Source organism: Aphelocoma coerulescens, chromosome 6, assembly GCF_041296385.1.
Source record: "Aphelocoma coerulescens isolate FSJ_1873_10779 chromosome 6, UR_Acoe_1.0, whole genome shotgun sequence".
NCBI lineage: Eukaryota > Metazoa > Chordata > Aves > Passeriformes > Corvidae > Aphelocoma > Aphelocoma coerulescens.
The window spans coordinates 26,258,788-26,272,235 of NC_091020.1; the positions used below are offsets into that span (position 1 = coordinate 26,258,788).

The window sequence follows — 13,448 nt, forward strand, 5'->3', positions numbered from 1 at the left end:
CTGCAGGTTCAGAAAGATGATTTCCTTCTTCCTTTCCACACAAATACTTTTGCAGTTTTACCACATGCTGTTAGAGAGGGCCAAATACATTCTGACCTAGAAAAAGATGGATTTCAGGTACAATACAGAAAGGAAATGGAGATTTTTTTTGTTTGTTTGTTTATTTCACTGCTTCTTAGAAATGTTAGGTTATGCCAGCTGAGACAGGCTACCAGGTGTTCCTGTATTTGTGTCTGTTTGTTTGCAGGGCCCTTCCACATACTCCAAGAGGGGAAAAACTTACCTTTCCTGCTCTCCACAAATAAGTGAGGTGGAATATTTTTTCTGGATTGAAACACATTAAGAAGGAGATTTCCATTTAAAGAATATTCACTGAAGGTACTTGCTGAGAGCTGGGTACCTGCCTGACCCTCTGTGAAAATCACTCCTTCCATCACACACCCATCACCATTAACACTGCCTGTGGCCACAGACACCCCATCCCTGGAGACCCCCAGGAAAGAACCCACCTGGGATGAACGTCTGACCCAGAAGGAAGAAACACGTGGACTAATTTCACTTTAGATTAAACTCGAGCTGGACCACAGCAGCCTTCAGTGTGAATGATTTGACAGATTACCGAGTAATATTTTATGACATTTAGGAATGGATTTTTCAGAAGGATGAGGCATTTATTTTTTCTGAGGTTTTGCATTTTAAGGAGAGAACAGCCTTTCCACTGCGTGGATTTTGAAAGCAGGCAAACTTTGAGAGGGAGAGAGAGAGAGAGAGGGTTTTGAGTTTTATTTTTAAACTCTCCCCCTCCCCAGCAAAAATAATGTTGTTTTCTTTTGATTAATCTGCTTCACTTATTCACAGTTTCATTAAATATTGGTGCAGCAGGCCTAGGAGGTATCTTTTTACTGAAAGACATGTATTTTCCATCTCAAGTGGGAGAGACCATATATCTCTCACATAGCAATAATATACAAGTGTGTAGAGTATAATGTAGCACCTATTCATATAATTCCAAACAGAACATACACACACAGCTTTAGTGTGGCTGTAATGTAGATATATTGAACAATATTAACCTTCTTTATAGTGGGAACATACTTTTTTATTATGCACATGAATTGACTGTTAATAAAAACGGTTTGCACTTACACAGCACCTCACCCCAAAAAAACTCAGTGAGATTTTCCCAGTGAAATACATTTCTGTTTTGCAGAACTCAGGAGCTACCACTTCCCAGTGCAAAGCTTCAGTGCAGCTTTTTCAAAGTTGTGTGCCAAATGAGGAAGCAGGTATGGAAATAAAAAGTTACAGTTTATTAAAAATTTTTACATTTGTTAAACTCTCTTCTCCACTTTGCAGAAGTAAGACTCCTACAGATATGAAAATAAATCAGTTAATTTGAGTTCTGACATCTGTGGAGATGCAGTGACACAGGTTGCAGTCACACAAGGAAAGCACTCCAAGCTCCTGACAGGCTGTTGTAACCTCTATTGAAGTCTGTGCCCCTTTTGGTGGAAGCTGAATTAGCTGAAGGATACCTCAGGCTGTGCCAGCCTATCACTTGTAGGCGTCAGCTACAATAGAGACAGACTCCAAGGCTCAGCTCTATTCACACTGGGATCCTCCTCATCAACCCACGGGTGATTTTGTCAAGGAGGTGCCATAGCAAAATAAAACTATTTACAGATTTGGCTGTATCTACAGTGCCTTCAGGGACCTAGATGAAGAAAGAATCTAAACCTCAATTCCTCCTGACTTAGCTCCACAAGGCTACACTGCTGAACACACAAACTGGTTACATTGCTTCTGTTGTCCAAATGGTGGAAGAACCTGGAAGAACTCAGACTGTCTGCAGATCCTGCCTGGTTGCAAACACCAGCAACACCCTCAAAGAGCCACTTCAGGGCTCACTTTTCTGATCCACATCAACCATTTGGTGAGTATCAATCACATACTTTCATCTCACAATATCCTCACCAAAAGCAAGGGAATCCCAAGGCCCAGAGAAGTGTGGGGTTTTTTTCTCCCTGAGTTTCCTTTTAGCACGGACTTGGAATGTTTGCAAATCTCACCTTCAGGGCAGGCTTAGATTCAGTCTTGAAAGACACTGAGGTGGCAGTCACACTTACGTAAGAGCAGCTGTTTGTAGCATGATTCTAGTGGTTCTAACGTCACAGAAGCAGACTGAGCAATGGGTAGATGCTGGAATTTGGAACAGTTCCAGAAAGGACCTAGCCTTAAACATTTTTTTACCCACAACTCTGCTAGTCCTTTGCAGTGGGTTTTTTTTTTTTTTTTTCTTTTACTGCATCTGTATCCACAGCCTCAATCTGAACAGCTAATGGCATGATCCTAATTATATGGTCAAGTAAACAGGCAGGTTGACACATCTTAAAAATAATACATACAATTTTTTTTACTTGTCTTGAGTCTGAGCTTGTGGGTCTCTGCTGTGACAAGCACAGCACTTGCTGATAGCCAGTTACGATACACTGCTTGATCATTATCAACCACCAGGGGAGAAAAATGCTTTTATCAATATTATTTTGCTGTTTATTTACAGATGTGAGCTGCAGTCATACTGTAGGAAGAAAGGTACACCTATCCAGTGTACTGTCATACAAGAAAGGACAGGCCCTGAGACTCAAGAGAGTTGTCAGGTACACAGCTTTTGCCCCCCTCAACTTTCAGAGCACAGTATTATTACTAGTAAGGCTCACAGCATGTTTGTCCTACAGCTGCTGGAAAACCTTTTCTGTAGAATAATTGGGGCACATTAGCTGAAGGAAGAAAACAAAAAGAGGAAGGAAGTAAGCCATGTCATCATGTGAAACATATCGATTCTTTCACTTGGATTTTTCTTATATCCATGATGACAACTGGAAGAGAGATTAAATTAAAAATCTCATTGAAATGTTGTTGTTGTACCCAAGGTACATACATATGTGGTTTGGAATTTTCACTCCTGCCATCTTTAGAAAAGTTTCAGTAATAATGAAAAGGAGAGGAAAACCCAACAAGTTCTACCAGGCAAAGAGCCAGAGCTCCAACTACAGCAAATATGATGGGAAAAGAGTAATAGATTTTAATTGGTGCCTGAGGGGGGAAGGTCAGTCTCTTTGGAACAATGGGAGCCTTTGGTGGTAATTGACTGAATGCTCCTGTGAGAGCTTGCAAATGGCAGCACAGGCTTGAAACAGTAGCAACAGGAAAGGCTTGACATCCTGGAGCAGGTGGAAAAGTTTTGCTGGTAGGGGTAGTACAGAAAGAGAACAGTGACACAGCTTAACAAGGAACGTGACTTGGGAGACAGCTCTCAGCTCCAAGGTTTGAAGTGTCAGACATATTTTTGTTAGAGAAATGTATTAAAGTTTAAAAAGGAATATTGCCATGCCACTGGTGTTAGGCACACAGGGGTCTGGAGCAGCAATGATTTGCCCACTTCTACACTGAATCACTGAATGACTGAATTAAGCTTCCTCTGTCACTCCACGATAACCTACTGCTACTGTCCCAAACAGGTTCAAATGATTGATGCTTTCCTTTCTGCACCTTTTTTTTCTTTTTTTGTGAGAAGGTTGGTTTATGTCTTTAAGCAGTACAAATGAAGGGCACAAACTTGCATGGGTGGATTGCAGCTTGCAATTCCATCTCAGAAAGAAATGGTACAAAGGGAGATCTGGAAGATTGGAAGATTGTGATCTTCCAGAATAATAGTCCAGAATTAGGAGAAAAGATGATTTTATGGATAGGATTTCAATGAAAATCCTGTGTTCAGCTTCTGTCTGCAGCTGATTATTTTTTGATCTTAGCAAAACATACATTTGATCTCATTCATAAACTAGGACTGAAAATATTTCTCCTGAACTACCTATTAACAAAAATCCATAAATGAGCAAAGGCACTGAGTAGAAGAAGAGAAACTCGCACTTTCTTCCCCAGTTGATACTACTTTGGTTCATCTGCAGTTGTTCTTTACTTTCTGGGAGCTGAGTAACATGACACTAGGGAGGGCATATGGATGTGTTTGTATTTCTCCCTTAACTGCCTAAAACTAAGCACAAACTGCTGTCATTCAGATATGCTATGCTATTACATTGATTATTTACTATTAGCAATAATTATAAATGGAAAACAAGTTGTGCACCAGAACCCAAGGAACAGATGCTGTTCAAACATGGAGGGAAAAAAAAATCTCTTCCCATAAATTCTTGACTTATAAATAGGACAGAAGAATCTTGGTCTTGACGCAGAAGGGTGAGTCACAATAATACGATTTTATGTTCTCAGGGCTGAATAATGCCCAGGAACAGCTGTAAGCCCATTGCCATGCTTATTATTAAGGAATTACTTCTAATGGATTGTCTTCACCAGAAAGCTACATCCAGAGCACACAAAAATGCTCAAGAGTAGAGTTCACAGAAATTGCTGAACCTATGAGGAATCAGAAAGAGAGCCCAGCAACCACAGCACATACACAAGGCTAAATCCTCTAAAACATATTCTGTCAGAAAAAAAAGCAACACAGAAAAAAAATATTCAAACTCTGTGCAATGTGCTGTGCAAAGGAGCCCTAAGCCAAGGGAAGGAGATTTTCTTTTAACCATATCTGATGAAGATAGATCTAATTCTGCATTAAGATTAGGCATCATTAGGTTCTGTTGGTAACTGTGCAGTTACACGGAGAACATATTCCACGGATTTCTGTCTATCTTTGGTCTGTGTGGAAAAAGATATTGATACAAACACATAAACATCTCAGCACTCCACAAAGGAGAGAAAACCCTGAGAAATGCCTGCACGGAGAGGATTTGTAATGCAAGGACCAGATCACAGTTCCCTTCTAATTCTCCTTATTACCTCTAATGAAGGAATTAGGTACATGGGACTGGAGGCTGAAGAGATTTTATGTTTACACAGAGGCAGAGACCTAAATGCTATGTGCAGTGGAGAATTCAGTGTTTTACTGCATTGAAGCTGTTCAGAGCAGACTTAACAACAGAATCAGCAAAGTGATTAAAAATGTAATTTAAATACCATTATTATGTTCCACTGTTTTCAGTAGAATTTATCTTGGTAAATCTCTAGAGAATTTTAAAAGGAAACATTTCAAAACAAAATTGTTTTAGCTTTTTGCACCCAAAACATTGTTATTCTAACATCATTCTCTTCAAGACAGAAAATTCTTACATGACCTCAGCAGAAAAAAATAATGTTTTGACTAGGAATAAGTGCTTTCAAACAATATGATTTTTTTCTTTCTCTAAATAACAAAATCCATTATTCATAATATTCTATATGCAACAGAAAACTGCAAATTTGATTTTTGCTTGTCAAATACGGTGCTAATTTAAATATTTCTGTAAAACATTATTTTTTGAAAATATTTCACCAGCTTTTTAGCTGCACTGTCAGTTTAAGAAAAAGCAACAAAAGTGTTGCTCACAGATTTATGGTAACAGTTGGCCACACTCAAAATTTACTACCAAGTATTTCCCTCAAATCCTCACACGTTTTTCTTAGCAAATGTGCCCAAAAACACTGTGAAGGCGCAAGTGTGCCCTGCATATTCACCATGGTCTGATTTCACTCCCCTGTCCATGAAAAAATGCTCAGGAAACAGTGGTCTAGGGATTAATCCATAGAATCAGAATACACAGCAAGAACTCCTCTGATAGTTCTTTATGAACACATTTTGGTCTACCTGGTGAATGTCACTCTCAACACCACCCTCAGCACTGCCTCCAGCGATTGCCATTATCACTGCTCTGCTTCCTCAACAGCTTTCTCTCCTTTGTTCTCACGTATGCCTAAAGCATTTACCTTTACAGAAACACTCACCACAATTCAGTACTTAGGAACATGGTAGAAGAGATTCCTCCACAGAAAAACTGAGTTTGTGCAAATTTGTGGGAGACCCATGCCCAGCTGAAAGGCACGTCGTGATAAACAGAAAGAGAATGAATTCTGTGTTTCCATCCACAGCCTCCCCATGCCATTACTCTCAAAGCTGTGGCAAGCATTGTATTTTCCTTGCTCCACAAGTTATATGCCCTTCCTAAATGTTTTAATTCCTTTTTTGACTACTATTGAGAAAGAGGTGGAGAGATGGGAATCAAAAGACACAATAGAAAATGTAGGGATTACAGTGCCTTATTTTCAGTAAGTTTTGACCCTTGAATTCTCTGGTTTCTGTTAAATTCTAGTCGGTTTTTTGTTGTTGTTGGGAGTTTTTTTGTTTGTTTGTTTTTTTGGGGGAGGTGGGGTTGGTGTTTTTTTGGTTGTGGGTTTTGGGGTTTTTTTTGTTTGGTTTGGGTTTTTTTTTGTTTGTTTTGTTTTGACTTTTTTATTTTTTATTTATTTTTTAAATTATTAGACATATTATTATTATTCTGGCTCTGGAAAATCTCTCTCTGTCCCCACGACAAGAAACCTAAGCCTTTCACTTAGTAGCACTAAAAGGAAAAGCTCATTTATGGGTTTTGCAATATCTTTTTCATACCAAACACTTAATTATTCCCATTTTCTCCATGAAGATTGGCTGCTTCCTCAAGGACCTCTTATTCTCAATTTGATATATGAGGCATCACTTGTTGGTCTCTAATTCTCATGCTATTTGCATACAAGTAAAATTCCACATTTTCTTAGCAGTAGATGGCTTTCTAATTACATCCATTAATCTTTGCCATCACTCCCCTCTCTCTGCATTTACTAGCACTTATCAATCAGAAGTTTAATAATCAAGAACATTTTTCTTGTTTATTTTCTCCACTTTCTTCTCCCTGTACTCCAAGTGCAGCTAGACAGAAGGCAAAACCCTCGAGTATCCTGTCATTTCATCATTCATTTGTTCCTAACAACGTATCTAGGCTGCAGAAGGAGTGAGCAGTTGCAATCTGCTGGCAAACATGCCCTACAGATTACACTATCTGCTAATTAACATATAGTACTTTGCTGCAGGCCTAGCAAGGGAGGCTTGAGTGGTCAATATTCAAACAACATTTGTTATTTTTTACATTATCATTTCCAACATACCACAAAAGAGCCATTGTATGGTTATATCACAGTATCACGTTCTTTTTCCCTTGAAGGTGAACTTTTGAAGATGTATAGTATGAAGACAACTTCCAAATTTGATGACCAAAAAAGTATGTTCCTACCACAACACAACAGGGAAAAGAGATAAAAGAGAGAATTAGTTATGTATCTTTAATACCTCAAAATCCAGAAGGTAACTGAAAACAACCCTGCTGTACATATTTTTAACCCAACTTTATGGGACACTGAACAAACTGATTTTCAACCACTTGGGACCAGTTTTTCATAGGAAAAAAATATCAATATTATGGCAACTGGCTTTCTTCCTGGTTTAAACAGCCTGTCTTACTTATGGAAATGGATGGAACTACAAGTTTGAAAATAAGACAGGTCTGTTCTTGCACTACCATCAATCCCAGCTGCCTGTATATGGTCTGCAACTAACAACATACTGCTCCCGTGCTCTCTAAGCTGCTGGCATATATCCTTCCTTGCCAAAAGGGATATCATCTGTTCCAGAGTATTTGGTGAATCAGGGAGGAATTAAAAAGGGATAAAAGAATTGAAGGACATTCAACAAGAGATTATGTTGCATAAATTTTAATTATCCATATATAATTTGTAGAAAACAGGGAACAGACTCAGAATGGAAAGAACACTTTTGAAACTCTAAAGTTGAATTCCATGGCTTATACCTCCCTATCATTAGTATCAACACCCAGTGTGCCCTTGGAGATTTCTGTGAGATACAAAGGCAGACTGTAGAGCTACTTTGAGTGAGGAAATGTCAAAACTGCCACTATTTTTGATAGGCTTACAAGAGCAGAAGTGGAATAAATGGGCTTTGATTTCACTTCATATCCAAGAAGAGATATGGATGTAGAGTAATGGCAAGGGCTTTGTGTGTAATGGCTATTGTGAGAGCTGTCATGTACTGCAGCCAGGAATCAGAAAGTGTGGTAGCAAATGCTGCCAGACATTTCAAAAGTAAAAAAAATTCACTTTGAAAGATGAGGATCTGCCTTCAATTTGTTACCATGTACCAAATAATCATTAATTATTGGTTTCCCCATTAACTCGGTCTTAAAGACAGCACCAGCTCTACAGTCAGTCCACTTGACACATCTTTATTGACTTAGAGAAACCACTCAACTGCCAGATCATATCCAACAGATGTGAGGAACAATCCACCTTTCTAAACTAGTAAAAAATTATCCTTGTTTTCATGGAAGGCAGAAAAGACAGTCTTCTGAAATGGAAATCAAGTCTATACTTGTTCATCTGGCTCACAGCTAGAATTACTCTTGAATCTAAAGGTATTACAAGCAAAAGTGAAAACTGTAATTGCATTAACCCAAGGACATCCCAAGATTATCAGATTTTCCAGTTACCACCACCAGAGGCTTGTAAAGCAGGCGACTTAATCCATCATTACTGCTGAACTGCAGAAAATTAAAGACTTCTTAATTCTCAGTGTGAGACATCCCTTTTCCTGTGGGTAGTGAACTGTTTGCATGTGTACAGTGTTATCCATTGAACCACCCCTGCAGTCCAAGATCATTCTCTTGTAGGTTCAGGATTTCAACCCTTTTCTGGTGAGGTGGAATCTTTAGCTCAAACTGCTGAATGGAACAGATTTAGGCCACCGTATTTAGAAAAACAATACAAGTGAAGAAGAATCCCTATGTTCTGAGCACTGGATTAAAGGCATGTGTAGTACTATCTAACCCAAACTGCCTATCAGGTAAGTGAAAACAGGAGATAAATCCCACACCACAGTCCCTCGACTCCCTCCCTCCAAAACACTCTCTCTGAAGCAAATTATGAGGCTACAAGGAATCATTGCTTGTGGTCGTAGCGTAAGAGACATTTCATGCACCATTCTATGCTATATAGTGTTTCATCAAACAGAAGTTTTCATTTGACCAAATTAATGTTTTGATCTTTCCAAAACACTGCAGTACAAGGGGGTTCCTCCCTTTAAAAAGGTACGAGAACATTCTCAGTAAACATCTCCTTGAAATCTCCTGTCCACTACAATATTAAAAAAAAACCAAAACAAAGAAAAACAAACAAACAAAAAAAACCCAACCCCAAAAAAACACCAACCACAAAACCCCAAACAATTCCAACCATTCACATATGCCTTTTTGGTCTCTTATGACTACCTCTTTGAAGGCTGCACTCACAGCCTGCAGCTAACAAGGACCTTTCCTTCCTAATGAAAAGAGGAGAGCAAGAAAATAATTGATTTTATCTCAGCAAGAGGGGACTGCAATCACACAATGTGCTATTGGCATGACTGACAGAGGCTGGTTTCCCAGTGTGCCTAATTTGCTAAGGATGCCATCCCCTGACCACCACGGGACCGACTCAGTCTACGGTGAGGTGTGCTCAGAGCTCTGCTGAGCACCAACCTCTCCAGTATAAACTGACAGCCTTCACACTACGATTTACAGAGGCTACAAGGAGGACACTGCTGGAAATAACTGTTTTGCCTTGACTGAAAAAATCAAGAGCTGCCATCACATCAGAGTTCTGAAAGCTTCCATGGTGAGGCAGGTCAGAGAGAGGATATTTGGAAGTGTTCCCAATCTGATTTTAGCAACTGAGGGTAACCAGACTCTTGAGAAACAGCAATGCCAGGTGAAACTGTTCACCTCTACGGACATTTTCCCCAACTCTCAGAAGAGTGGGTACAAAGGCAAGTGTAAAGCACACAGCTCTTGGTCTTACCCTTTATACAAGGGGGCAATTTACATTTCAGAAACAGAACTTCCCTAAATCGAATAAACTCACCTAATACCACAGGATAGAAAGTAGCAATCATTCCCATTTCAGCTAATAAGGGTAAATTTTCTCCTGCCTTGACTAACAGAAACTTCTGCCAACTATTCTGTGCAGTACCACCAGCCAATGCTAGAAAGAACAGAAGGCTAGGCTGCCATTCCTTTAATTTCCTTTCATTTAAAACTCATTAATAGAAAGAATTTTGAAGTAGTTGGGGATCTAGCCAGCATTGAAACCCACACAATTATATTTACAATAAGTATCTGCTATCTTGGTGCTACACACTCAACAGGACAATGCTTAACACACTGTAAAGGTGATAAACACAAGCAGTGAATATCAAGGAAGAGGAAGGCATCTGTAATCCATTCATCTTTAAAGAGAGGAAAAAAAAGAAGGGAACACTGTTCCCCACAGCAATTAAAATCTGAACAGTTGGAGGAATAAAGCGAAAAACATCAAGGCATGCCTGCAGAAAGGGAGAGAAAAAATTAAACAAACAAAACAAACAAACAAACACTACCACAAAAATTCAAACCCACAGGAAATATCTGATGCACTAGTCCTATTAAAAGCATAAAACTCACTGGTAGATACTACCACCCAGCATTTATTAATTAACTGAAGATACACAGATACAAGGGGCTCGAAAGTACAAAGAACGAATGGGCTGCACAAACCCGCTCTTTGCAGAGAACACAGTGTGCTTCCTACAAGGATACAGCATTTAAATTAGCCAGCAGCACTTTCTGAGTCAAAGAAAACCTCCACTTAAACAAATTCTAGAGTCCCCACCACGATCCTTTCACTTTTTATGTGTGTATGCCTATGATTTTCCATGCAATGAGTAAAAATAACCTATCTGAAAGGCTTTTATAGAGAAACACTGTAAACCTTACTGCATGTGAGTTTCTAGGAAAATGAATGACACACTTCTGTGAAAATGTAATTTCAAGGTATCAACTTGGATTTCTATTTTAGTTTAGTTTGTAACCCATCAGCATTATTCTGAAACAGTATTTCTTCATGTAGAAGCATTCAAATAATTTTTTTTTCCTCATTGCAAAAGGCTCTATGAACCTAACAAATAAACCAATGTTGACATACCTAAGCCTAGGGATTTATTGCACACTGCACATACCTCTTCCAGAGACTTGTTGACAAATACTCAGACAGGCTCTGTGTCTTTGGCAAGATCCATGTGGTACACTTTTTACCCCTGATCTGTGTCATCAGTCATACAACCAGGTAGCACAGTAATTCAGTAAAAGGAAAAGAATTCTAAAAAATGTTTCCACTTCTCTTTGCCAGGACTTACACATTACTATGTTAGTAACCACTTTCTGTCATTTCCTTCAGTAAATATTGTAATTCAGAAAAACGCCAAGCAACAGCAATAGGTTGTCAGTTTAAATTGTAAATAATGGTTGACTTTGTTCTAATTTTTGGTTTCCAAGCACCCTTTTGCAATATGACATTGCCTGCAATGTCTGGTTAAAGGATTTAATTTTGTTCAATAAAGAGACAAGAATTGGAAGTCAAAAGCTTTTAGAAATAAATTGGCATTCATGGGCTGTGGGAAGCTCTGCAAATACTGGGTATTTATAGACCCATTTTTTTTCTAGATAGAGAAGAGCAAATAAATTACAACAAACAATTTATTCAACACATGCTGTTTGTTCTTTTCCAGAATGTGAAAATCATCAGAAATTCATGAACAAAGCTATCAATTATTTTAATAAATCCAATAACATGCATTCTACCATTCACTGTTCTAACTGCTCTGCTTTGCAAAGAAGAGACAAGACTTACATAAATGGTACACTTGCTTTTTTCATTACAAGCTATCAGTCCTGAGTAAGCTAAGTTCAAAATTTACCTTCTGTTTCAGTGGAACTACTCCTGAAAGTTAAATATGTGCTAAAATAATTTTATTTTTTTTCCAAAACAAGGCAGCTTCAGTAAGTTAAGTACATGCTGACCCCCCTTATGGATCACTGCTGTAGCAAGATCTCTCATCCAATAACTTCAAGATGAAAAATGCACCATTTCTTTTCTGCTACTGAAGAAGCCTTTTCTCTCTGCTAAGGCAGGCCTTGTGGAACAAAGGAGATCGAAGGCTACAGGTGCAGTCAGAGAAATCACCACATATAGCTAATATTTAGGGAAAACACACTGTTAGCATTTGCCCCGTACTAACTGCAGCAGTGTATAAACCCTTCACATGAAGAATACGAGTTTTATAAAATTCATGGAGTTTAGAGTAGTCAAGTTGCACCTTTTAAAAGTACTTCTGCAGCCATCCACCCAGCCCAGATTAGTGAAACAAGATACAACTTTCAAAATGGCCAGAATTTCTGAAAGTGTTATCAGAATTTCAGGGGAGGAGAGGGGATCAGGTCCCAGGATCCATAGATTTTTCCTTGGTGGCAAAATTTATAAATATGTTTCCTTCCTTTTCATTCCCCAACAAGCATAATATTTTTGCTTTCACTGTAGAAGTACTCTTAGTGCGGAAACATAAGGTAGCTCTACACTTTCTTCCCTGTGCCCTCTTAGCCTCAGAGAACTATATGGGTGTCTAAAATTAAATGTTTATTGATGGAATGGCCTGATACTCTATAGAAACAGCATAAGCAGGGCCTCCAAAAGTTCTCCCTGCAAGCCTAACTCTGCTCCTGCTGAAATAAACTTTGAAAAATTCAATCTTAGACCATGACATAGGTCCTCTCATCCCAGGTGTTGCAGCTTTCCTCTGGCACTGTCCCATATTGATTGTAGGCCAACTTTACAGCAGACTTCTGCCAGAAAAGATGGTTCCACACTTCTGCCTAAAAGCTGTTTTACTTTCATCTACTTAGTTTTTGAGCTGGAAAGGGATTAGTCTTCAGGCAGCTCAGTCCTGGATCCAGCTCATCAGACAGCTACACAAACAAGGGTGGCAGAGAAAGGCAGGGAGTGAGAGGGTGCAGGATGCAGCCAGAGGTGATAAAGGCTGTTCAGCACCAGCCTGCACTTCACTTGGCTTAACAAGAATGCTGAAAGACATTTAAGTGATCTGCAAATTTGATTCTTTAGCTCCTAGAGAAGAGCTTCATATCTTCCTAAGGGTCAGCTGCAATGAGATGACATCTCTCTGCTAATTTGGGGCCATTTAATTGCAATTTAAACTGCCAAGCATTGTCCTCTCTGGTTAGGACAGCTCCCTCTTCCTTTCACAGTCCGTCTTAAAGAACACTTAATTGTTTCAGTGTAGTGAGAACAGCATTGTAGCAAGATCAGCTGCCCAAATACACCCAGCCTCCTTTAGAGGTGACTCTTTACTAACACTTTCTGCCAGTGCAATTCAGTTTTGCCTGTAGTGACTCAAACTATGCACAAGGACTGAAAACCAAGGAGTAGAAAACGAAAAATTTTGTCAAAAATGTGTCTCAAAAAAGGCATCCAGATTCCTTTCATGAGTATGTCAGCATTATAAATTCATAGTAAATTGTTAGTCAGTAGGGTGTCTGAATGATTAAAACCTTCTGAGGTTCTAAGGCATTTTCTCTGCAGGAATTTGTCAAATCCTGTTCAGTTCACTATTGGGAGCCCTTAAAAGACAGATAATGTTATATACAATC

The 13,448-nt window shown here is 39.0% G+C and overlaps 1 protein-coding gene across 4 annotated transcripts in view; it reads right to left on the minus strand.

The window, feature by feature from the left end:
• The window catches only part of LOC138112860 (VPS10 domain-containing receptor SorCS1-like), a 270,350-nt gene that overhangs the window by 132,537 nt on the left and 124,365 nt on the right, over positions 1-13,448 (minus strand). The window lies entirely within an intron of this gene.